Source organism: Pleurodeles waltl, chromosome 1_2 (assembly GCF_031143425.1).
Source record: "Pleurodeles waltl isolate 20211129_DDA chromosome 1_2, aPleWal1.hap1.20221129, whole genome shotgun sequence".
In the NCBI taxonomy this organism is placed as follows: Eukaryota; Metazoa; Chordata; class Amphibia; order Caudata; family Salamandridae; genus Pleurodeles; species Pleurodeles waltl.
Window position 1 is genome coordinate 188,836,766 of NC_090437.1, and position 27,290 is coordinate 188,864,055.

Below are 27,290 nucleotides of genomic sequence, written 5' to 3' on the forward strand. Positions count from 1 at the left end.
AGCAGCAAAGGACTCAAATGCTAAGCTCTTCTGGTCTTTGGTTTCCCAAGAAGGACGAAAATTGAGTTCTAGGCCTGATTGCCATATTTCTCCAAAAACCTGGATTTCATATTTTACCAAACTCTATAGTCAGGATCTTGCTATTGCAGCGGACATACAGGGTGCATATATGGATAAGATCGATGGGACAGGTGCTATTACAACGTTCACTAGGAAAGAAACAGAGATAGCTATCATGGCCCAAAAATCAGGGAAGGCTCCTGGATTAGATGGGATTCCATCTGACCTTTATAAATCTAATTTGAAATTATGGGGCCCTTATATTCACCAAGTTTCAAATCCTATTCTGGAGAGCAACATCCTGCCCCATTCCTGGAAGGGTGCAATAATTGTCCCTATTTACAAAAAGGAGACAAATCGGCTCCGGGAATTATTGGCCAATTAGCCTCTTAGATAACCTTCAAAAGATCTTTTCTTTCCAGGTTTTGGGTAGGCTTAGAGCCTGGATAGAGGATAATGAGGCCTTAAATCATTTGCAGGTGGGTTTTAGGTGGAAGACGGCCACGGTGGACCAGGTCTTCTGTTTCCTCATAATTCATAATTAAATGGAAGGTGGTGGACCTGGACGCCGGTAGGCTATTTGTTGCCTTTGTTGATCTTAGATCCTCCTTGGATTTGGTCCCTCGTGCCAAGCTCCGGGAGACCCTGGCCAAAATCAGAGTTCCGGGCCTCTTGTTAAATTTGATTAGGGAACTGTACTCAGGGAGTTTTGCTAGAGTAAGGTGGGGAAAGGATGGTGAGTTATCTGACGAGTTTCCCATACAGAGAGGTCTTAGGCAGGGATGTGTTTTGGCTCCCACCCTTTCTACTTTTCATAAATGCTTGCATCCCGTATCTATTTGATGGTTCAAACGATGCTCCGAAATTGAGGGGTGATTAAGACACGTGTTTGTTGTTTGCTGATTACGCCCTGCTTTTATCCCAGGCTGCCTCTGGATTACCTAGGCTTCTGGAGAAATTTTCGGGTTTCTGCAGGGACTACGGCTTATAAATAAACAGCTCCAAAACCAAATGCATGGTATTTGGTGACCCAAAATTTAGAGCAAAGAAAAGCATAATGCTGGATGTCAAGGCCCTAGAACGTGTTACTGCTTTTGACTATTTGGGAATTAGATTAGAAAACTCCTATAAATGGCCTTCACAACTGACAAAGTGTATTATGTCCCTTAAACAAAAATCAGGGGGTATTCTGAGATTTGCTGCTAGAACGCTTACCTTTCCCATCACACCCGCAGTGGATAATTATAAAATGCAGGCTTGAGCGGGTGCTTTGTATGGCGCTGAGTTGTGGGGTTATGGCAAACTTAACGATATGGAAAGAGCAGAGTCCCTTTTCATCAAAGCCCTGTTAAAGGTTTCCTTGAGCTCCCCTACCCTGCCTATTCAGATGGACCTAAATTTGTATTCTATTATAGACATTGCTGCTCTGAGACCGCTGCAATATTGGATTCAGATTTGGTCCACAGCAGCTTTAGATCCTTATAGGACATGGCTAGGAGCGCTCTTGTGAGACCCCCAGGTTGAGAAAATCCCATGGTGCCAGTATGTAAAAAGAAGTTTCCTCAAACTTGGATTGGGTTCTTATTGGGCGGATCCTTTGCATCGTCCAAAAAATGCCCTGCAGATTTTGAAGGATGCTTACTGGGAGAGTGTACAAACATCAACTCTAGCAGCTGTCCCGTCAGGTAGGATGACGGACAGTTTTTTACCATTCAAGTGTCATTATGAGTTTGAGCACTTTATTGATATTATTTCACATCCTGTGGCATGTGCACTTTTTTATAAGATTCAGATTAGGATCTTCACCAGTGTGTGATCTTACCTCTAGATGGAAGCTATCAGTTAGTCTAACAGATCTCTGCCCGATGGGGTGCAACACTAGGGAATCAATCAGTCATCTTTTATTCCAGTGCCCTGCAAAGGGCCCATTGGATAAGACCTCTCTGTAACTCCATGGGCACTAGGGATTGCCATTCGACCCTTAGGATTTGTAGTACTAGCACCCATGGGCCAGTGGTGTGCGCTGTGGCAAAGCTTTTAGCGGCAATATGGCGTATCAGAGCAAGTCTTATGTACTGACACAATATCTGCTTAAGGATAGAGACTGTTTTTTAAATTGATTTAGTATTGTTATTTTAGATTTGTGATGATATATTTGTGCCTAAATAGACCTCCTTGCAATATGGGGAGGAGAATATCAAGGTTCCAGGAATTCAAATCTACTTGTCAAAGTTTTATGTGTTATTTGTTTGATTTAGACCATAAGTGTGGTCAATTATTTACGCTATAGGCTCATGAAACTCAAGTAAATCCAGCCGTATGTATTTTTGATGAATAACTCAGTGTTTGACTTGTATGACCTGGGCCTTGGCAATGTAAAATCTTATTAAGTATTTTATCCAAATTGTATACGTTGTATTGTGAATTGTGATCCTATGTGTTTACTTGCACTGCTTTTATGGTACTTGCTTCCGAAATAAAGCTCAAATGATGATGATGACAGAAACTGCTGTAATGGTGGATCCTGTCTATGGAGGAAAAGCTTGACGGAAGGTCCCATCAGACATTACTGCCGGCCAGCCAGCAAAACATTTTAAGCATTTTATGTTTTTCAAAAACAACTCTCAAAACAGGAGTCTGTTTTGGAGAAACACAAAACACGAACGGCTCCCACATGATAGGCATTTTCTTCCGGTGTGTGGAGGTAATTATTTTTTTTCCTCTCCTTCTTAGCCAGGATTTACCAAAGTAGGGTAGACAGTGTAAAGTCCTTCCTCCGACGGCTCCTACTCTGTCAGGCCATTGGAGTAAGTATTCTGTTGATGGGGCCAAGAAGCGAAGGAATGGGACTGCAATTAATTAAACTGAATGTTATTAGAATATCAATGAATATTTCTAGTAAATCAGAGCGAGACATATATGCATCAGAGACACAGAACAAAAGAAAGTCACAGAGCTATTTAATTAATTGACTAAATGTTGCAGAAAATAATACATTCAATAAACAAACATTTTGTAACTTTAATTCTTGTGACTAATGAATCAATCATTTCACAGTGCCACTTTTATTCTCATTTTCCAGACAGGGAATGTGGATCCATTGTTGAGGTTACAGAACTCACTAGGAGCGATTCTCTTTTAAATTTAATTTCCTGGCTGAAGCTCAGACACATCCTTTGTGCTACTTGATGGTTCTCACAACAATAACAATGATGCAGGCCGAAGTATCCAAAACAAAGACACAATTAAGCATGAGATCTTAGCACCTGGCTGTCATCAGACCTTTGTCACCTTTGATTAGAGGAGCATCTGACCTCCTCCTCCCTCATACCATCTAGCTTGTCTATCAAGAAGAACTAATCAGCAAACCTTTGCTGAAAAGGACTTTACAGAATTTCTATGAGTAGGTTTTTCTCAGAACTTTAGTTCTAGGTCCCTACCCTCCAGTCAAAAGGATGCAGTCAATACACTTCTATTGCCTAGGGAAGCTGTATCCACTCTCCATTGTGTGCCGTGCTAAACCAGGGGCCATCAAAAACGCATCCCACTAGCTCAGCACTTAGACTTTTACCACTTATGGACTCTTACTGCTACATGCTTGCTATATATTCACTGCATATACACCCATATGGAATGTCAGCGCAAGGGTCTGTGAGTCGCACAGACTGCTCCTCTGGTCTTCACACTCAGTGATCTTTGCTGGCCTTTCAACCACTTCCACACATATGTATCTCCGCCATCCTTCATCTAACCCTCAGGTTTCCTGATCACTTACCTGGTGCTGAGGTTATCAGTGCTGGCCTTAGTTCCCAGTGCTATCACAGCTGATAATCATAACCATTTGTTACTTAAAATCCCTCCATGAGCCACCTGGGACAATCTAACTGGAGCCTCCCTCACCCCCTCTTCTGCTCTCTTTTCCTTATTGCCATAACCCTTTGACCTCCTTTGTTAGCAATTAACCATTTTTGATGGCTTCAGCAATCTGAGGTTCTCAAACCTTTTCTGCCATCCTCCACAAGCTACACTCCTTTTCACCCATTGACCTTAAGACCTTTCTGCCACCATTCAGTCCCTCTGGCCACTGATCCATCCTCGTACTACTGTATCAGCTTCAGAAAGCATCTTTTATCACTCAGAAGTCAGAGTATTGATGTAGGTAACCCTCCACCCCACTCCAGCAGCTTAAGCAAGGGTTGTCAATGGGCTGCAGAAGTGGGTCACACTTAAACAATAATTATGGGCCTCTTCTATCTGCAGGTTGACCAACAAAATGCTCATAATTAACATTGTTGGCTCACCTCATCCTGACTCTCCTTGCCCTGGTCCTCCTTGTCCTGGTATGCCAAGTCCTGATAATCTTTGGTCTCTATGACTTGATTTCCCCTTTTCCCATTCTTGTGGCCCCACTAGTCCTCCTTGCTCTGGTCATCTAAGCTCTTGTCTAACTGGCTCTGGTTGCCTGACCATCTCCTCCTGATTCTGCAGGTCCTGTTCTCCCAGGGGGCTTATTTAAAAGTCCCTGTGTGCCACCAAACGTCACTTTTAGTGATTGTCCGCCAGCGTGCACTGCAGGGCCATATCTACAAGGCCACGTAAAGCCATCCTGCATGGCTTTTCATGGCCTTCTAGATATGGACTGCAGCAACACATCACAAATTGCTGCATTGCCTCACCGAGTGATAGGGATGAGTGCCATGGGCTGTTATGGTGGGTGTTCCCATATTTAAACCCATGGCATTTGACACATTCTCAGATTCATGAGATTTTGTAAACCTGGGAATGTGTCAAAAGCCTATGCCTCCCCAAGGGAGGCGTAAGGAAGGTGCAATGAGAAGAAATAAAAATACCTTTATTTCGTCTTGTTTTTCCTTTTTTCTGTGTGTGCTCCCTTCCGCAGCACACATAGAAAGAGAAAATCATCTCTTGTGATTGTTTTTGTGCAGGATGGTGTCCCTTCATTCCCTGCAACACAGACACCCTTTTACCATGATGCAAGGGTGCCTGCGTTGGTGCATGGAAACCCATTGTGCGCCAGCGCAGGGGAAAAGGGCAGGAATGCATTGTATCTTATAGATACCACACATTCCCTCCTTTCCTTTTGATGTAGGGTATCGCAGCAAGGATCCTTGTGACGCTGCCATGAGTCAGAAACTCCTAAATGAGCCCAGAGTCTTCCTCATTTTAAGTCTGGTTTCTCTAGCACTGGTATTCCTATATCCCAGTCCTCACAGTCTGTGTTCTCTTGCGGGTTTTTCGCCCACTCTTGCTCTTCCTCTAGTTTGGGTTTTGGTATGCTTAGTCCTCTTGATCTTGGTCATTCAGGCCATCCTGGTCATTCCAGGCTCCCTATCTATTCCTGTTCCTTCCTGGTCCTCTTGACCCTCATGTCCTAGAGCAGGTTCTTCTGATTCTGCTCACCCTGTTCACCTGATTCCTGGTACACCAAATCCTTGTCCTGCTGGTCACCCCTGTCCATACTTAGACCTTGTCCTCCTGGTTTGGATCATCCTGGTCATCCTCTCTCTGTTCCTTGTCCTCATGGTCCTTCTAGCACTACATCCACATGCAGTGCATGATAACACTCACTTTAGCTGGAAGGCTTTAGTAGTCACCATTGTTGTGGCAGCCAGTAATGTGTATCTCTAGAGTCATGTTTCCCATCCTCCTGAGCCTAATCCTGCTACCCAAGACGATTGCTCTGCCCCACTTGGTAATCAGAGCCCTCGTACCCTAGGTCCCGAACTTCATGGCCCTCTTAGCCTGGTTCTGGCCCTCCTGGTTATGATCCTTTTAGATCACATAGCCCTCCTTTCTCTGATCTAATGAGTGCCCTTAGTATTAGTCCCCCGGTCTATCTAGCCCTTGTCCTGCTTATCTTGGTCTTGTGGTCCTACTGGCCGTTGCTCTCCTGGTCCTGATCTTTATAGTCCTCTTCAATCTGGCCCTGATCGTCCTGGCCCTAGTCCTCCTGCATCTTGACCTTATTGTAGTGCAATAACTTGTCCTGGCCCACCACAGATCATCTGGCCTTTCTTTTTTCTGATGCAGCTTGACTTCCGGCTTATGTTAGCCTTAAAACTTACTGGCCCTGTACTTCCTGGTCAGTCTTGTCATCATCCACATGTCTTCTGCAACAAGTCCTTTGTGTCCTGGGTCCCCTGTTTCACAGGCTTCCTGTCCTGGGCCTTTTCATCCTCTGCACCCAAATTCTTGTTCATCAGTCCTCCTGGTTCTGCTCCCATGGTTTACCAAATTCCCTGGTTTGCTGGTTCCTAATGCTTTTGCTTATGGTCCCACTGGTTTATGTAGTCATGGTCTTAGTTCTGGTAGTCATCATATGGTCCACCTGTATTGTATTGTATTGTATTGTAATAGTATTTATATAGCGCTTACTACCCCTGACGAGGCGTCGAAGCGCTTTTTGGCGAGTAGCACGCTAATCCGGAACCCAACTAGAATTAGTGATGGATTAGTATTGGGAAATAGGAGTACAGTTTTAGTATTATTATGAGTTAATTTGAGCCGTGGATATGAGAGTTTGTTAGTTAGACTGACAGGAGTAATGGAGTGGTGGAGGAGGAAAGAAATCCAGAAGTGTTTATTGGGAGTATATCCCTCGTTTACTCATCCCAGGGAGTATCATGTATCATGTTGTCTGGTGCTGGTCCCACACGTCTTGGTTTCCCTAGCCCTCCTAGTCCCCCAGTCCTCCTATTCCACCCTAGTCCTACTAGCCCTCCAAGTCTCCTGGTTTGACTGTTCCACCTTGCTCTTGTCCATCTCACCCAGATCCCTCTATCATGGTCCTTCTAATATTGGACCTTGTAGGTCTTGTCTTCCTCATCTGTGTAGCTTTCATCCTCCTAGTTCCCATGTTATGAATTACTCTGGTTCATATATTTCTTGTCACCCTGGTTTAGGGACCCCATGAGTCTTACCCTTACGGACCTTCTTAACCTAGTCCCACAACCCTGGACTTCCTTGTCCTTTATGTCCCCCCCCCCCCCGGTCCTGCTGCTCTAGGGGCTATGGTTCTTTCAGGTCATGGTTTTCTCGATCCTGGTCCATTTATTTTTGGCCTCTTGGTCCTCCGGGATCTGATTTGTGTGACTCTCATCCTTCTTTCCAGTGGTCTCCTGGTATTGGTCCTCTTTGGTCTGTCTACCTAGGCCTGCTACTTCTAGCTCTACTCAATCGCATTCCTCTAGTCCTGGTCAGTGCATTCAGTTCCCTTTTAGCCCTCCTCATCATTTTGGTCCAGGGCCTTCTGTTCTTTTGGGCTCGTGTACACTGGATCATGATCCCCTTTATACATAAACATCCTCCTGCCCCTCCTGATACCGTTCTCCTTGGGCCTGGTACCCGAGTCCTGTTTTTCCATATCCAATCCTTCCTCATCTGCTTGTTCTTGGTCCATTCTGCCGTGGCTCTGGTTCTCCTAATCCTCCTGGTCGCCCACATCCTGGCTCTTATCCTCCTACTTCCCATTATCCTCCTCCGACTGGTCCTCTCCTTCCTTTCCTAGGCCCCCTTCAAATGACTTTAGTCAGGTACAACCTCCAAGCCTGTCAGTCAGATTTGTATTTATTTATTTTATTGGCTTCCAAATTACTTTTGCTGAGACAGCACTGTCAAGGGCAGGAATGAGGGCTCCGTAGAGACAGAAGTTTCCTCACTTCAAACACTGCTTAGTATGTTCAAAACAAAGCTTTCGACACAATGATTCATTGAGCGGGCAACTAAAATGTCAGTGTGGATGAAGGGGCCACTCACTCCTTGGGAACAATAAGCAACTATGCTTCAAAACCACTCTGCTGGCTGAATAGTGCGAAGGAGTGTGTTTATTCAGCAGGCAGCTGAGGGAAGAGACACTTTTCCCATGAATTACACTGAGACCCTGCTTACCTGTCTCCTGCTTTCACACACTCATTCCACAGAAGCCCCATTACGGTATCTTACTTGGTTTATCTTCTGCAAATGTCCCAAAGCACAGTGTGCCCAATCACCAATTGTCTACTATAAGTGTTCCTCCCCAGTTGGCACAGGTACCACCAATCTCTGTGCATTCCCTGTTTGCTGCTGCTTGTCGACTGATTCTGTGTTGTCAGGTCTGAACTAACAACCAAGCACAATCCTCCTTAAAACAAAGCCTAAAACTGGCACAAGCCTGTTATGTTTTGCATAGAATGGTGGGTGGCAGAGAATGTGGAATGGAATGTTCGAATGGTGTCTGGTGCTTGGCTTCCAGTGTAGGCAGTTGAAAGGAGAGGTGAGGAGAAGGAAAAAGGGAAGACGAGGTGTGCTGTATATCCCGAATAAAATGTGACAAATACTTTCAAGACTCATGAGTGGTCTGTCCCAGCATCACATGCTGGCGACCAGGGTGAGATACAGCACATCGTACCGAACTGGCCGCCTAGAACTCACATTGATGCGACCTACTGATTAGGACCACAGGAAAACAGGCAGACAACCTGCAATAGAGGTTTACTTACATTGTTGGTAAGAAGCCCCAGGAAATGAGCGACATTCTTAAGGCACTGATTTAAGATTAATTACGCTCCGTGTCCACATCTGACAGTTCCTGACACAAACGTATACCGATCGCAAGCCCTGTTGTGGCCTACAGCACAAGAGGTGACAGCATATGTCAAACTACACGAGTGCGGGTGTGCGCAAGCCGAGTCACAGTCTATGACGCAAGCACTCCAAGAGCACAATTTCTACACGGCTTGCCTCAGGCTGATGCCCGGCACACTCTGTATGCTTCTTAACAAACTTCTATCAAACGGAAGTCGGCACATCTGAACATACACACAGAAAAGGCCCCAAAAAGGATTACAGATTTATGGGGAAATCTCTGCGTTTGCTGAACTACAAGCCATCTTCCTTCTCTTGGGCTGCTGTGCATGGTGGGAGCTCCGAATCTGCTTTCCTCTCTAGAGGTTTACGCAAAGATTAGTTTTTGCTTTGGGTCTACTCTCTAATTGCTCATTGGCTTTCTTTTTACAAGGCTTTGCCAGGGCTGGACAATTGTTTTGAGCATACTGCATATCCTCCATGCATAATCACATGCTGATATTATAGGTATCATTTTAAAGTTGCTTTTCCATTTCTTCAAAGTCTCTTGAGCTGCATAGCTTGCTTGAATAGACCTAGGGACTTTCTGTAGTTGACACACAGCCATTTTAAGCACTACAGAATTTTTGTTGATATTAAGGCCCATATTTATACTTTTTTTGCACTGCATTTGCGTCATTTTTTGATGCAAAAGCGTCACAAACTTAGAAAATATAATTGTATTTTGCAAGTTTGCATCAAAAAATAGTATTTGTAGGGGAGCATTTTAAGTCTCGACCTTTGAGCAATCTGCCCCAAAGGTATGGGTTGGAGTCTAGTAGATTTGCTGTACACAAATCTAGAAGAGAAGTTGTTAAACCCAAATACTTGAAGGACTACTTATTGGGGTGACCTCCGGGACACTTTCTTATGTTGTCTTCCAGTCTGGGAATGCTATATTTTGTTATTCTGTATTTCCATTCATAGGTAACGTATTTCTGTTTATATGAGGTTATCCTTGTTATTTTCACAGTTTCTTATATTGTTATATTCATATATGCTAGGTGTAAGAATTGTAGTTCATGTGTTATCCTTGCTATTCTTTTCTTGTTTTGTTTTGCTTTGTAAGGGCGGAGGTGTGTTATGTTCTGTATAGAATGGTGGTGCAGGCAGCTGAAATGAAAGGAGAGGAGAAGGGAGAAGGGAAGACACACTGGGCTCTATATCCCAAATAAATTGTGAAGAATACTTTCAAGGCTCCTGAGTGATCTGTCTCTGCATCACAAAGTCCTTCCATAAGAAGCCCAAAAAGAGCCCAGCACTAAACAAATATTGAAATGAAAGATCGTGAGTATTAAAAAGCCAACGTATTCTCATAAGTGAAGAAAACATTTATAAAACCATACTCATCTTGACTGATTTAAGGTGGTTTGTGCCTTTTACAAAAAATAACATCATGGGTTTAGGGTTAGGTTATTTTCAAAACCTTTTTGTTCTTTGTAGACCTAATCTGCCTCCAGTGCTGTGTGATTGTTAGTGAGGAAAACACTTTTATCACGATAAACTGCCTTTCAGGGCTCTAGGCCCCCTATTCCAAATGAGATTGGTCCTTTCCAATTTTCTCCTCAATCCTTTATCAACATTGGAAGAATTCACTGTGACTGACCTACAAATGTCTTCGGTCCTCTTGAATCCTCTGCATATGTCCCAAGCAGGGATAAAAAAGAATGAGATTTCCCTTTAATTGCCTGTCGGAACAAAAGCCCAGAGATCTTGAGAACATTTTAAAAATCACAATGTTTATTATAATCTCTCCTTCTAATAAGTGTTTGTTATGCTTCTCTCCCAGAAACCGATATCCATGTCAAACAACATTTTCAGATATCAAGGGATGATCGTTGTACGGACCAGCATAAAATGCATATGGAGGCTGAGTAAATTGTATTCTAGTTAAACATTCATTCTCTTGGGAGCATGTGATTATAATTATAATTATGGCCTAATTCCCTGGTACATACCAATAAAAGAATTCTTCACATAGTGGGAAAGAAATTTAGGAGCAGACTGTTGCCACTGTAATAGTAAAGTACATACATACAACTAATTTTTATTAGTATAACTGTGGTAGAGGTTTGGTCCATGGGTATATAAGGTGATCTTTAAGGTAAACCCACAATGAACATATACAGTGTTCTTCGGATGCATCAACCACTTATCTTGTTCCTTTTTTTCTCTTGAAAGGCTAATTACTATTTAAGGATCTCACATCTTCGAATGCAGCGATGTCACAGCCTTATCCTTAAAGCGGCTCTAAATTCACATCCAAGTGATTAACGGATGTTGATGATTGCAAAATTGCGTTTAACTTAAATCAGTTAATGTAGGGTAGGGTTCCCAACCATGGACATTTGTGCTTATAAACGCAACTTTCTCTCCACCCCCTGTGATTTCTAATGGCCTTTAATATTTCTTGCACCTGCTCCTTTATGGCTTTTATTAAACTGCCTGTGGTTGTTTTCTCTACCTGCAGAATATTATGGTCACACTCAGGGGTGTAGGAGACACAAAAGTTCTGGGGGGACAGGGACAACCTTGAGGTGGGCCCCCTGCACAAAGTTTGCACCCAGAAGGGTTGCCGTGGGGCTAAGAAGGGTGATGGGGGGAGGCGGTCGCTTCCAGTCGAGTCCTGTGCGGCCTGCAATTCCCTGTCTGCTGGGCCCTTGGCTGCCTGTTAGGCAGCGACAAGCTCTGTGCTGCTGTTCGCCTGTGTAAAGTCCTAAGAGGCTTGTACTGCCTGCTGGGCGCAGTGCTTCCTGTCGATTCCTGTGCTGCCTCCCATGCACTGTGCTGCCTGTTGGGAGCTTTCTTTCTAGTCAGGCTGTGTCAGTCTCTGGCCCCCCGCCTGCCTGTGAAGGCCAGTAAGGCCTATGATTGCTGCTAGGTCCTTGTCTGACTGTCAAGTGGCAGTCTCTGTGCCGCCACCTTCCTGCAAACTGCTGTGCTGTCTGATACGGCCGGCCTTAGTGCTGGTGGCGCCCCGTGCAACATTGTTTGTTGGCGCCTCCCAGTGACCACCTCTGCCACGGATTCCCTCACTACCATCCATCACCACTCTCTCTCAGATGCATTTCATTAGTTTTAAAGCACCACTCATACCGGGAAATATCCCTTACAACGCAATCAATGCAATGCAATGCATTGACCATGCTGCCATTACCACAAATATGGGGCTAGCATGGATGCCTTTACCACACATGTCGTTACCAAGCATATGCATGGTTACAGCATAGAGAGCGGTCTAGCTTTCTGGGTGGAACAGGAAGAAGCAGAGGAGAGAGAGGTAAGTAGGGCTGTGGTCAGGTTTACGATTGGAGGTTGGGGTCATTTTTAGGACAGGGTAGGGTCGGGGTAGTTTTTAGGACAGGGTGGGGTAGGATTTAGGGTTCAGGGTGGGGGTTATGTAGTATTTAGGACAGAGAGGGGAAGGTTTTAGGGTCCAGTGGGGCAGGGGCGGCAAGGTAGTTTTTAGCGCAGTTCAGGGTAGGTTTTAGGGTTCAGAGTGGGGGCGGGGTAGTTTTTAGGACAGGGCAGGGTTACTTTTAGGGCTCAGGGCGGGGGGGTTTAGGGCTCAGGGCAGGGGCAGTTTTAACTGATTGGGCAGGGTGGAGTATGGTATCAGGTGTAAGGGGGCAGGGCGGGGAGAATTTACCACGCATGTTCCTTTACCAAACATTCTTTTATAGCGAAATTCGTTGTAAAGGCATGAGTAGTAGAGACTCGGTCGTTGTTGAGACCGCGATGTTAAGGCATGCATGATATACGCATGTGTTGTTCCATCATTCAGCCCTCATACCAGTCTAGGGTGTCAAAGCACTTTACATCACACAGACATTACGCAGAGACAATCATCATATATGTGTAAATCAGTGTATATGAAATGTTACATAAGACAGAGGACTACAAGGTGTAGGTGTCATAGGTCAACCATACTGGTAGCAGGTATAGTTTAAGAGTGCTTTATCTGGAGAAGCGCAAACTCAGAATTTAAAACATAACACCATGTTTGAGGGCTCTCTTTAATAATAAGAATTAATTTGTGCTCAAATTAACTTGTTTTGTAACATTAAGTTAATGAAAAAGTGGGGGGAAATCATAACGCTCTAATCTATACCTTGATGTTTGCATGCAGCTCTTTGATGAGTTCATTACTCACTGTTCTATATTCAGTTTTAATTTATAAATTGAAGGGGACAAAAAACGAGCTCTCTGATGTAGGAAGCTGGCCTGGTGTGTGGTGAGTCCCTATAGTATTATCACCTTATACTAGGTTCAGGTATCCCCTTATTAGTGAAGTATAGACAGTGTCTGTAGCTGTCGATGAGCAGCCAAGACTTATCTAGGACACATGCAAAGATCATGCAATACCACTGTAGTCACACAGCACTTACACACATGAAAGAAACACGTGTTACGAAAATAAAGGTTCCTTATTACAGCAACACAAACACTAAAACACTAGATAGGCAATACTCCACTAGGATGTGAGTAGCACACTATTATATGTACAGTAGCAATCAGAAATTGCAATAAAAAGCAATAGAAAACAGTGAAAAGCAATAGGAAATACTGAAGGCCTAGAGGGGACCAGACCATATTCTTAAAAAGTGGAATGCGAAAGCCGGGTCCCCACGCAAGGAAGTGGAATCAGTAGAGGGGAGCTGCAGGAACTAGGAAACCCCAAAGGTAAGTACCAGAATGCCCCCCAACGACCAGGAGAAAAGAGGTAAGTTACTGGTTTTTCCCCAATCCACCAAAAGGACTTCAGAGAAGGATATTGCAAAACGCAGGCAAGACTGCAAGAAACTAGAGGTGGATCCTGGAAGAGGAAGACCTGGAAAAGAAGGGGACCAAATCAAGGTTACATAGGAGTGTCCGGTCGTGGCAGGAGCCACTACCCACCCATCTGTGGATGCAGGAGTTGGTCGACGGGGAGACGAAGATGGTCAGCAATGCAGCACTGGAGCAGATGAAGAGTTCCTGGGTGATGCAGTCGATGTCCCACGCCCGATGAAGAATTGCAGTCAGTCTGTGGTGTGGAAAACCCGCCAGCAAGCCTTGGCAGAGGCAAATGTCACATTAGGACAAAAGTGGAGCTGCCGGGGACCAGCAAGGTCCAGGGGGACTCAACCCATGGAGGGGAGTCCCAGGTGACCCTCAGCAAGGCAGAGAGTCTGGAGAAGGAGAGGCAGCCCCCACAGAAGACTTACAGGCAAGGAGCCCAGGAGCTGCAGAGAGGCCCACGCAGCACACCTGAAGAGAGGTCCCACGTCGCAGGCGAAGCACGTTGAGGGCTGTGCTTCACAGAGAAGAGTGCTGGGAGCTGGGGCTATATGGAGCCTGAAGATCCCTTGGAGGATATAACAACAGGCCTTGGTAGCTGCAAGAGACACAGTGCATGGGGGTACTGTCCTGCATGAGAAGGCAAGGACCTACCTACTCCAAAGTTGGACAGCTGGTGGAGAGGAACAAGGAGACAACTCTAGACTATCAACCCTGATGCAGGATCCACGCAGCTCAGGAGGAGAGGAGATCCACGCAGCCGGTCGTTGTTGCAGTTGGTGCCTGCAGAGGCAGGTAAGTGACTCCTTCACTCCAAGGAATTTTCCTTCTTTCTTCTCGTGCAGACTGAAGACTTGCTGCCCTCAGAGGAAGCACAGCCGGGCTAATGTTGCAGTTGCTGGAAGGAGCCGGAGAAACAATGTTGCAGGATGAAGTCGCTGCTGGAGCTGCAGATTGTAGGTCCCTGTGAAGTCCAGTTGCGGTTCCAGTGGCCAGAAGTCAAAGTAAACGTTGCAGTGGTGTCCTGCTGGAATCTTGCACATTGAATCTGAGGACCCACCCAAGAGGGAAACCCTAAATAGCCGAGAAAGGGGGATTGGTCACCTAGCAGGATGACCACCTAGGAGGGGGCAGTGACATCACCTGCCTGACCTGGCCACTCAGATGCTCACAGAGCCTCTGCCCACCTTGGATTCAAGATGGTAGAATCAAGGGCCACCTGAGGAGCTCCAGGCACCACTCCTGGGGTAGTGATGGTCAGGGGAGTGGTTACCCCCATTTCCATTGTCCAGTTTCACACCAGAGTAGGGGGCTGAGGTCCCTGAAATGGTACAGACTAGTTTATGCAAGGAGGGCACCAAATGCGCCCTTCAGAGCATACCATCAGCTTGGCGAGGCTACCCCTCCCAAGCCTTGTAACACCTATTTCCAAAGGGAGAGGGTGTTGCCTCCCTCTTCCAAAGGAAATCCTTTGTTCTGCCTTCTTGGGCATGAGCTGCTCAAGCAGCAGAAGGAGGGCAGAAATCTGTCTGAGGGGTGGCAGCAGCATGGGCTTCCCGGAAAACCCTAGAAAGCTGATAAGAGCAATGCTGGGGATCCTCTAAGGATCCCCCAGAGTGCATGGAATCATACTTCCAATACTGGCAATAGGATTGGGGTATGATTCTGACATGTTTGTTACCAAACATGCCCAGGTTCGGAGTTACCATTATGTAGCTGGACATAGGTAGTGACCTCTGTCCAGTACACAGGTAAAATGTCTTCCCCTCACTTACGAAGTCCATGAAAATTGAGCTGGAATTTGTAGGTGCACCTCTGCTCATGCAGGGGTGCCCTCACACACAGGTACTTTCACCCTGTCCTTTGGACTAGGAGGGCCTACCATAGGGGTGACTTTCAGTGACCTGGTGCAGTGACCGGAAGTGAATGGGTGCATGCACCTTTTCACGCAGGCTGCAATGGCAGGCCTGCAGACACAGTTTACATGGGCTCCTATGGGTGGCACAATACATAATACATGCTGCAGCCCATGGGGAACCCCTGATCCCCCAATGCCCTGGGTACCATGTACTAGGGACTTATAAGGGGCACCAGTACGCCAAATGTGGGGTGTGTGTGGTCCAAGCAACCAAATTTAATGGGAGAGAGCAGTGGGGTCCTGGTTTGCAGGATCCCAGTGAACACAGTCAAAACATTCTGACAACAGGCAAAAAGTGGGGTAACCATGCCAAAAAGAGGGTACTTTCCTGCATCTGACAAAAGCAGTAACCATCTGACCTATTCACATTATATAGACTTTATGATCTGCATGTGGAAGTCCTTTGTAGCAGGCATAGTAACCCTGTACGTTATGATGAGTCAAAACTCCGACTAGACAAAACTTCAATCTCTCTCCAAGAAGACCATTAATCACCGGAATTATCTTGAGATTTTTATTGTTGTCTGAAAACTGTTGGTGGTAAGGAACACCCAGTAGGTGCTTTTAAAGTCACAATATACTTGCAAATACAGCACCCACATCCTAAGTCAGCACCCAGCGCAGCAGCACCGGTTGCATCGCCCTAGAGCCGGCCCTGCTGCCTTAGCTAGCCCTGTCCATCTCTCAGGCCATCTGGTTCTTCCTGGGACCCATGCTGTGTGCTAGTCTCTCTGCCGTCTATCCAGCAGTGCCGGGCTCTGTTCCACCACAGCCTGTGAAGTCCTGTAACGCCTGTGAGCTGCCACAGTTCTGGCTTCGCATCCACAGGCCATTGGCAGGAAATGAGATTTACAGACAGCCCTTGGCCTTTAGAGCGGGCTTTCATGAATACCAGGAAGGCTGAGGGAGAGACAGGGAACCGAATGTTGGCGGGGCAGGATGTCAACTTAGGGGACAAAAATTAGCACTGGGGCAGGCAAACTGGAGACAGAGGAGAAAAGAGAGTGAGAGAAAGGAGACAAAAAGGGGGGCCCTAACAAACATTGATGCACAGTGTGCCACTAGCGCACTAAAGCCTGCCCTGCTCATATCTCACAGTAACTCAACAATACTGTTTTTAGAAAAGGAGATACTCTGCAACACAGCACTGTATTTACTTGGCAATACTTTATTTAATTACCCAAACCTCCTTATCTTCTCAAATCTTGCTGCTGTCTTCAGGGTTCGATTTTCACGGGAAGGGAAGGGTAGGGCTCAGGAGGCACGGGATGCAGACAGCAATCAACAAAGGACCTCTTGTCTCTCTTTGTTCTCAGAAGTGCAGACTGCAGGCAGCTGTGGTGGCAAGGTGAGAAGGAATCCCTTGTGTGCTGCAGCACAACAAAAGGGAGGAGGGCAAGTGTCCTGGAAGCAGGTCACAGGTCAAGTGCAGGGCCAGTATAGGTAGGGCTTTCATGCGCTAATGGCCCTGCGAATTACAGAAGAGAAGGGAAAATTCTTCTGTCCCCTCGTCCCCCCACCCTTGTACCCTGTGTCCCCCCACTCCAACATCTGGGGGTGACATATCCCCCGCATCCCCCACACTTCCTACGCCCATGGTCACACTCTTACCTTTGTCAATCTGCCATGTCTCCTCCAGCAGCGATGAGTCATTAGCCGTAACCGTTTCCTCTCTCGAATCCCAGCTTGTACTAGTCTTGTGGCCTGCTATCTGGGCTTCTGTAGGGTCTGGGTCCTTGGGCAAGCCTCTTTTCCCACATTCGGTTTCAACGTGGTTTTACAAATGCAGCCCAAAGATTCATACGGACGATTTTCTTCTACATCTAATTGTTTCGTTGTATGTAGCTTCCTCCTCGTGTGCCTTTCCAGAAGGAATTCTATGACACTGAAGCAGGGCTGGCTTTAGGGTGGTGCGACCGGTGCAGCTACACCAGGCACTGACTGTGGGTGGGGGCGCTGTGTTTAAGAATAACTTATGGGTTTAAAAGCATGGAAACGTATTTGTGCCAGCAGATTCAGGCAACAATAAAAATGTCAAGAAAACTCTCATGATTAATGTTACTGCTGGTGAGATATCGGAATTTTGACTAGTGGCAGTTTTGGCTTATCATACAGTAGTGCAAAGGGATAATGTGCCTGCTGCAAACAACGTGCACCATGCAGATCACAGAACTAAGGGCCGGATGTAGGTAGGAAAAAAGTTGCGAGTCGGAAATTGCGAGTCAATGCGAATCGCAATTTCCGACTCGCAAAATGGGATCCAAGAAAAAAAAGCAACATCAAATTGCGACTCGCAAATGATGTCGCACCGCAGTTTGCGAGTTCACTTTTAGCGAGGTCGCTTTTTGCAACCTCGCTAAAAGCGAACTCACAATTTGCGACTGGCCCGCAAATTGCATGCAGGTGCAGCAAAACAGTTGGAAAAACACTTCCTGTCTCTTACTGATGACATCAGAACCAGGAAGTCATCAAATACACCTGGGAGGAGGGATGACCACACCCTTTTCAAACTTCTGAGCAGCTACCTGGAGGAACTGCTGCTACCATGGAAGACACAGGCAGTGTAGGAAGGAAAAGGAAACTAAAGTTCTCAGAAAAATAACTTGAGGTGCTGACAGAAGAATGCTGCCAGCACCATGACCAGCTATTTGGCAAGGCAGCCCTGAGTGTCCCAGACACTGAGAAGAGGAGGATCTGGCTGCAAATCCAGGAGAGAATTAATGCCATTGGGGTGAGCCACCGAACCCTTGATGAGATAAAGAAAAGGTGGTACGACCTGCGCTCCAGGACAAAGGAGAGGGTGGCAGAGCGCCTCAGAGAAATGAGAGCACAGGAGGAGGCCCATCCACCATCCCACCACCCACAGCCATGGAGGAATTGGTGGAGCAGACACTGGAGCCTGAGGCTGTGTCAGGAATGGGAGCATTGGACACATCAGCGCAAGGGCCATCTAAAAGTGAGTACCATGAAATATGCATGTACACCTACAAATGCTATATCCACACTTTCCCAGTACACAGCAGCATGCACAACCAGACTAGCTTCATTCCAGACTAGCAACCACCAGATTGTTGCATTATGGGCAATGTAGTACAGTAGTCAGCATATAGGCAATTGTTTATTATGAGGCATTCAACAGATGTTAGAGACTGACAGTGTGTTCCCTATGTCCCACAGGTCTCCCACAAGACACCCCCACCAGCCACACCATCCAGGTTGAAGACAGCAGGCCACAGGCAGTGCAGGAGGCTGCAGCAGCCATTCCAGGGCCCAACACAACACCACCTCAGTCCCCTCCAGAAGAAGTACAGGACATGGAAGAAGGAGACACAACACCTGGCCCCAGCCATACTGTGAGACATCCAGAGCCAGCAGCATAACTGCGTCGCAGACGCAGAGTCCAAGTCCAGGCGGTGCCCCAGGAGGAGATAGGGGAGGCATCAATGTCTGCAGTTGAGGCATCCCTCCTTTCCGGTCAGCGCCTGCAAACAAGGCAATTACGGATTATATCAGGTGCAATGCAGAGACTGGAAAACAATATGACACATGGCCTGGCTGATGTGAACACACAGTTCACAAGACTACATGACAATGTCAGCGAACCTACACAGTCAATCTGCCAACTGGTGACGGAACTGGTGGCTGAGAGACATAGCGCAAGGCGCCGGGAGCACCACCTAATTACCAGATTCGACCGCATGGCAGCGTCCATTGGCCGTCTTGCCATGAATACTTCAGGCCTGTCAAGACGGACCGTGAGTCTGCAGGTGGAACTGGGCCACTTTGCAGGGGATGTGGCGCGGGGACTGGGCCGCATTAGTCACGCAGTGGACATGTTGGAGGCCAGGCAGGTGGCAAGGGGCACGGGTGAGACCCCTCAGGATAGTAAGGAGGGGTCCACTATCAGCAGTGTATCTGCCACAGACACACGTGTACTGAGGAGTGGGACTGCAGGTCAGGCAAAAATAAGCAATGTTAGCAGGGCATGTATGGTTTCTACAGTGACCTGTGTGTATGGCTTCAGGGTGTAGTCAGCAATACCTAATAGATATCTGTCTCCAAACTCCCCACGTTCTAGGCGTTGGTGTATCCCACTGTGCCTGAAAATGTAAGAGTCATGTGTACTCCCTGGAAATTTGGCTACAGTGTCAGTGATGACATTATGAGCGTCACATACCACCTGGATGTTCAGTGAGTGGGTACATTTCCTATTGCGGAACAGATATTCCAGATTTGCAGGAGGGCAGATTTGCATATGTGTCCCATCCACACACCCTATTACATGAGGGAAGTTGGCAATTCTGTAGAAGTCCAACTTGGTGCTGTTAATTTCAGCCTCATTCCTGGGTAGGTATATCTATCTGGACATGTGTGTGAGTATGACATCTAGGAAACATCTGAGGAACCGTGAGAGTCACTTTGGGATACCCCACCTGCCACTGAAATCGCCCCCTGATAGCTACCCAAGGCCAAGAGGTGCAGTGAGCATAGCACTTGCACATGTGTGGGGATGGCGCTGCCGCGCACAGTCTGGCGTTGAAGCTGCGGATTGAGTAGATCAATTAATTCTAATATTGCTGCACTGCTGTGTCTGTATTTGTCATAAATCTCCTCCTCAGTTTGTTGGAAAAGTGTCTGCCTGGTTCTGTATATCCTCTCCTGTCTCTGGCTCCTCCTCCTCCTCTGCTGGGTGGCGTGGACTCTCCTCCTCCTTGCTATCACATATATTTCAGCCATTTTGAGTAACCCAGATGCCTTCTGGGTCTCCTTTTATACTTAGGTTTTGGTTACCACCTGCTCTGACTTAGTGGCAATTTGGGTGTGCAAAATGGCCTTTTTGCGACTAGTCGCAATTTGCGAGTGGCTTTTTCATATGGTTTGTGACACGCAATTTGCGACTTCCTATTTGCGGGTCGCAAAATCAGGTCGCAAATTTTGCGAGTCGGTAATGGCTCGCATCACAATTTGCACTTCGGAAAAGTGATTTTTGCATCCCATTTCCGATTTTGCTGTGTCGCAAATTGCGATTCGTGCCATTTGCGACTCGTAAAACCTTGCTACATCTGGCCCTAAGTGTAAGTGAACTATGAGTAGCGCTTTAAAAAATGTATTGCATGTCAGAGGGGACAAGGGAGGGATAAGGGGTGCTGTTGGAGAGTGGCAGTGAGGGAATTTATGGAGAAGGAGGTTGTGGGAGGGTGTGGGGGTGCAAAAAAGAATGTTGCACCAGGTGGCACCAGTGCTAAAGCCTGCTTTGCACTTAAGTGACTTACCTGAGTTGGCAGTGCACCACATCACACAACTGAGGCTATCACAGATTTTTACTGTATTTTCCTGGGAGATCACCCTTTCAGTAGCCACTTTTTCCAGGGACTTTTCTGCCACTGGTCTTCTCCAGAGTGCAAATGGAGGAAAAGATGAAGAAAGGTTTGGATTTTGAGGATGGTGGGTCTGAGTGATACTCAAAATCAGCAACAGAATGCTCCTCTCAGTTGGAGTAACTAGGCGAATGGATGTGGAAATAGATTTTTCTGTTTTTGCTGGTAGTATGGTTAACAATAGCACACAATAGACCATCCTCAGCAATTCCAATCACTTTTCCTCCATCCCCAAAACACTGTTGGGTTCAACAGGAGATATAGGGCAAAGTGAGGATATATGCATGCTTTAATGAAAGTATTACAACACGCAAGGCAACCCGAGGATAAGTAGGGACCAAGGGTAGTTATATATTTTTAAAGGCATAGAAGTGCCTCACAATGAAATACAAAAAAAAGACACTGGGAACAAAACAATAATGCCCTGATCGTAAATTTGCAGTTACCATCACATTTACTATACAATATCAAGTTCAGAATAAATGTTCAGGGTAAACCGCCTGTAAGGCAAACAAAGCTTGTATCAAAAAAAGCGCAGGCAGAAGATTATGTTACTCAATAAACAATTCCAAGTCACAGCTTAACAAAGTCTGCTACACCCTTTGTCAAATTGCAATCAAAATCGGGTGTCAGAGTGCTTACAGTTGACAACTTTTCGATCCTATGTACATAAATGAATCATCATCAGGACAACTCACTGCTTGCCTGTGATGAAGGTATGTAATTCAACCAAAACCTAGGAAATAACAAAAGAAAAAAAGGGGGATAAAGGAAGGGGATGGGGAGGGGAGGAAAGGAAAAATAAATTATAATCAATAAAGAGACGAATGAAAAAAATAGGAAGAAAATAAGAAGAAGTGTTAAGTGCCTCCAATTTGTGAAACATGCAGGGAGACCTCCATGCTGGGGTCTCAGTATCGAGGCCAAACCATGCCCTCTCCTATACCTTAGTGCAAGGACAAACAGAAAAGTGTGGGCTACATACGTCATAAGCAACCAATGTAATTCACCTGCATGTCAAATAACATGGAGCAAATCCTTCCTAGGTGGTGAGAGCAATGTATAGGAAAATAAATGGCCCTTATAGAGGTGCCAGGAGAGAACTGTAAACGAAAACAAAGATATGTAAATATGGTGGCAATTGACATGTCTGTCCAATTATATGACAAGAATTAGAGTGAAAACCATACCTAATTGATACTCAACGTAAGTGCACAAAATCACCAGGACTGCTGGTATCAATAATAACCAGCATCAAAGGCGCCCAGATATAGCTTGGGAACCACTAGAATTCTATAAAGGAAAGGAAACATAGAAACATGACTCCTGATACAATAATTGTGAGTGATAACACTAATGAGCAGCTCCTGAACTTATAGAAAACAGTCATGAGGTGAAACCCGACTACACCAAACAGCATGTGCAAAAAAAAAGTAATGAAGGACTGACGCATTTCTTAAATTCTATAATAAATGGCAGTCATATTGGTATGACCAAAAGGAAAGGTGCATGTGCATGAAGAAAGTGACGAAGGACTGATGCGTGCCTTAAATTGTAGAAATAAATGGTGGCCATGTTGGAATGACCAAAAGGAAAGGTACTCCGAGGGAAAGTAGAATGTGTTGAAATGCGGAGTATAGTTAGTAAATGGGAAAAGATAATTGAAGAAGATGTTGGACATATGGAAATGAGAGGCCAAGAAACAAAAACATGATAGAGGATTGACGCATGCCTCAGAGAATAGGAATAGATGATGGCCATATTAGAAAGAGTGGCCTAGAAGGGAAGATAGCAATAATGTGATAAATACAATTAGAAACAAATATTAGACAAACTGTAGTGACATTGAAAAAAATGTTAGAGATAGGATATAAATGGTAAAACAGAACATATATCATTGGAAACTAGGTAACCATAGTGGGAAAGTAAAAATCACAGCACTTATTGGATAATTATAAATCCAAACAATGTGGCAGAAAAATGATACAACATAACATATGATGTTGAAAACTGGGTAGCCTCAATGGGAAGGTCAAAAGCGCTGCAATAATTATAAATTATAAATTACAACTCCAAAAAATGTGACAGAAAAATGGTTAAAATGTAACATATTACATTGAAAACTGGGTTGTCTTAGTGGGAAAGTCGAAAACACACAAATAATGGGGTAATTATAATTAAAAAAAGAGGACAGTTCGCCAAGGTATCTGGAGCATAGAAAAATCTGAGATGTGCATAATGGTCTTCACATAAAGAATAATTGATAAATAGTGCATACACTCATCCGTACACTGTATGAAAGGCATAATCACTATAGTAATCAATACATAAAAAAGTGCTTGCAGCCCACACCAAGCAGATCAGGTGAGAACAATTGAAGGTATACAAAGGGACAGCCATATCATGTCATAAGAAGCAATAGTAAGCAATAGATTCCATAAACAAACAACACCCAATAGTGTTTATTTTTATTTGAGCACCACAAATAAATAAGAGAAGAAGTAAAACACACAAGGTCGAAGAATAAACTTATATTGCAGAAGAGTGTCATGCTTGAAGCACACTGCTGGAGTTCAGATTAATGACATCAAATCCTCTACTTGGTTCAGTGCACTGTGAAGGCTGTCACTTCTAATGATCCACTTTAACTCTACTTTATTCAGAATTGCGATGATGTCTCCGCTGCGTTCAGATACCTTGACCACTTTGATCACCTGCCACCGTAGTTCATTAACAGTATGGCTGAACTGTCCAAAGAGTTCCACTAGGGGCTTGTTGGTAACTATACAACAGAGGCGACTCCTGGGTTGGCAAATACATATTCTCCGTCTGTGTGGTCTGGCCTATATTGACAAGGTCACAAGGGCAAGTGATTGCGTAGGTAACATTGGCAGTTTTGCAATTAGAAAAATTATTTAATGCAGTTTTTGGATTCTTATCAACAAACCCCTTGATCTCTATGGTAAACTCAAAAACACTTCAATTTTTGCATTTTATGTGGCCACTAAGGGGAGCTAGTACCCACATGTCTATGCCTGATTATCACTTTCAGGAGGTAAACTTGCTCACCCCAAATGGTCATTAATACTCTTATTTTTCTGAAAGGAAAAAATGGGGCATTCCAAAGCTAATGTGCCTGCATTAAAGATCTGCCAATGGCGTAGAATAATAAAAAAAATGTTTGTACTTTATTGAAAAAGGGGTGTAAATGTGGTAACCACACCAGTCTCCTAGTAGTTTCCTTTTCTTTTAGGGCCCAAAGCGCCTCCCTAAGGCAGTATCATGCTCTTTTTATAGATCTAGGACCAGATGTATCAAGCGTTTTTGCATTCGCAAACGGTGCGAATGTACGTTTGCGAATGCAAAAATGCATTTTACGATGCATGAAAGGCATTCACAGTGGGAAAATAAGAAATCGCAAAAATAGCGTTTTTTTGCAAATGACACATGAATTAGCGTGTCGCAAACAGTGTATCGCAAATAGCGATATGATTTACCGAATCGCATTTTGTGAAACACTAATTGCGATACAGAATAGCGGATCGCAGATAGTGATCTCCTAAATCGTGCCGCTACTTGCAAGACGCAGATTGCGACACGCAAAAACGGAATCGCAAAGCGATGTAGCAAAAAATCGCAATTTGCGATTATTCGCAGAGTTGCCGTTTGCACATGCAATTTACCACAAACTGAAACCAGGTGGTAACCAGGTGCAACCTATATAAAGAGGCCCAGAATGCCTCAGCCCCTGTTCCACAATGGCTGCAATCTACGTCATGGTGAGGAGAATGAGGATCTTGGCAGGTTTGAGGAGAGAGAGGAGGAGACGGGAGCACCTTTTCAGAGTGCGCATACCCCTTTTTGACCAGACTGAGGAGGACATTTATGAGAAGTACAGGTTAAGCTCAGCCATGGTACTTGACATGATAGCTGAGCTACAACTCATGCTACAGCGCACAACACACAGGACCAATAGCATACACACCCATGTGCAGGTATTATGCTCCCTGCACCTACTAGCCTTAGGGAGCTATCAAGGGGTCATAGCAGCAGCTGGAGGGGTATCACAGAGTGCCCTCTCTAGATATTTCAACTCATTTCTCAATGCCATGCTGAGCAGAATACAACTGTACATAAGATTCCCCAACACCCCACAGGCATTACAACAAACTAAAGTTAATTTTTACCAGAGAGCACAGTTCCCACATGTCCTAGGTGCCGTTGATGGGACACATGTAGCAATCTGTCCACCATCGGCCAGCGAGTATGTGTATCGCAACCGTAAAAACCATCATTTTATGAACATACAGGTGATATGCAATGCCTCCTACATCATTACCGATCTCGTGGCCAGATACCCAGGGAGCACACATGACTCCTACATCTTTCGCCACAGCGAGATACACACAAGACTGCTAGCTGGGGAGTTTGGGGAAGGATATCTACTAGGTAATTTGATAGTTCAGAATAATGCATTGATGTAAGCATGACATCAAACAGCAAATGTACTCATTTTACTGTCTGTCCATTCAGGAGACAGTGCCTACGCAGTGCGCACCTATATGCTAGCGCCCTATCTGAGCCCTGCAACTCCAGCAAAGAGGAGGTACAATGCTGCACATAGGGCTACCCGCAATGTGGTGGAGCGCACTTTTAGGCTACTGAAGAGCAGTTTCAGGTGCATCCATAAGAGTGGAGGTGCACTACAGTACAGTCCTGCAAAATTGTGGCCACATGTGCTATCTTGCACAACATAGCAACCACCAGGGACATACCAGTGAAACTCACAGAGCCAGACTCATATGAGGATGATGATTCCTTACCACCCCTTCTACCAGTAGACAGGACCAATGCAGCAGAAGGCAGACAAAGACGTGCTGACATCACGCGCAACCATTTTGGATGTAAGTAATGACAAATCCACTTAAATGAAAAGTATTTCAGTAGTTAGCATCTTTATTACCTTGACTTCAGGTAAACAATGTGTCATTAGGACATAGCTATTCACAATGGGCAGACATGAACTATTAACAGTGTCACACTATTAGCATCATAGCATGACTTTATTTCTACATGTTTAGGTGGCCCCCTGTATCCCTCAACATCACTTCTTACGTCCACACACTTCACTTGAGTGCTCAGTGCCCTCGCTGGCACCTCTAGTAGCAAGTTCACATGCAGTACTGTGTCTGGCACTGCGATGCCTCGGATCAATCACAGGGACTGTCAGACTGCTGAGGCTAGAGGACTCCTCACTGTCCCCAACACCCAGTTCGCTGGTGCTGTTTGCATGGCATCCAAAATGTTGGTAATTTGCACCAGTCCCTGTGCAATGTCCCGACTGCAATGTACCATCTCCACCTGAGTGGCAACGGCACGCCGTGATATCTGGGCCGCTGAACTTGCAAGCTGATTGACTGATTTAGAGAAGCTATCAACTTTCCCAAATGTTGGTGTTGGCGCCTGTGCTGGCTGACGCGCTCCTGCCGTATCTCAGTGCAGAGTTCCCCAATGGCCTGTGCCAACTCTTTGGTGTTTTCAGCAGCTCTTTGCTGTCCCTCAATCAGGGTCTCCAAGTGCTTGTTTTGTAACCCCATATTTCTATTGTGAGACACAAACTGTCTGTGCAGTGACTTCAAATGTTTGCGTTGCAGGCGCTGCACCTTCAGCATGGAAGCTTCAAGGCCACCAAAGATTGATGGGCCCACTCCTTCTTCTGTGCCCTGTCAGCCTGCTTTGTGGTGCCTCCTGAGGGGAGTTGACTGATGCTGGTGCAAGGACTGCTGTCTTCCTGTGGGACTCGCCTCTGTTGGTGGTGTGGGTTTGTGTTCTGGCATCTCATCTGAGTCCAGGTTGTACTCTGTCAGTGGTAACACCCTTGCCCTGTGTCTATTCGGAACAATACTGTAGGACTCACTGGTATTTGAGTCAGACTGTGGCTGTGTTTCTGCTTCCCCCACTTTTTCAGATCCTGCAGCAGCAGGGACCGAGTCATCTGCAAGGACAATGTGCAGCACGTCAGTTCTAGCATTTGTCACAGATTTCCACATTGTTGCTTTAAATGTACAATTAAATTGTGTCACCCTGAGTCGTTTGTGGTGTTTCTCTATGTGGCTGATCACTATCTTGCTATTTATGTTGTGTATTCACCTTAGGGTTGTGTACTACCACTCCCATAAGGCACTGTTGTGTTGTATGGAAGATGTGACATGGACTACTTTTCACTGTGCATCACGCTATGTTCTATTTCCTAAGGGGCATGTGTACATGCACATGTGGGGATACACATAATCACTGGCCTTCCCTTTGCTGGTGCTGGGTGTCCCTCAGGTGTCAATGTCAGTTACACCACTGACAGCTTCTGGCAGCAATGTGGACTCCACCAGGTCTTCCATAGGCCTGGGCAGTGTGTGGGTGGATGGTCCGCCTCATGTGTTCCCTGCCTCCCTAAGCCTGCTGGCCACCCTCTCCTTGGCACGGGACCGCAAGTCGTACCATCGCTTGCGTATCTCCTCCACAGAGCGCTGTGCAAC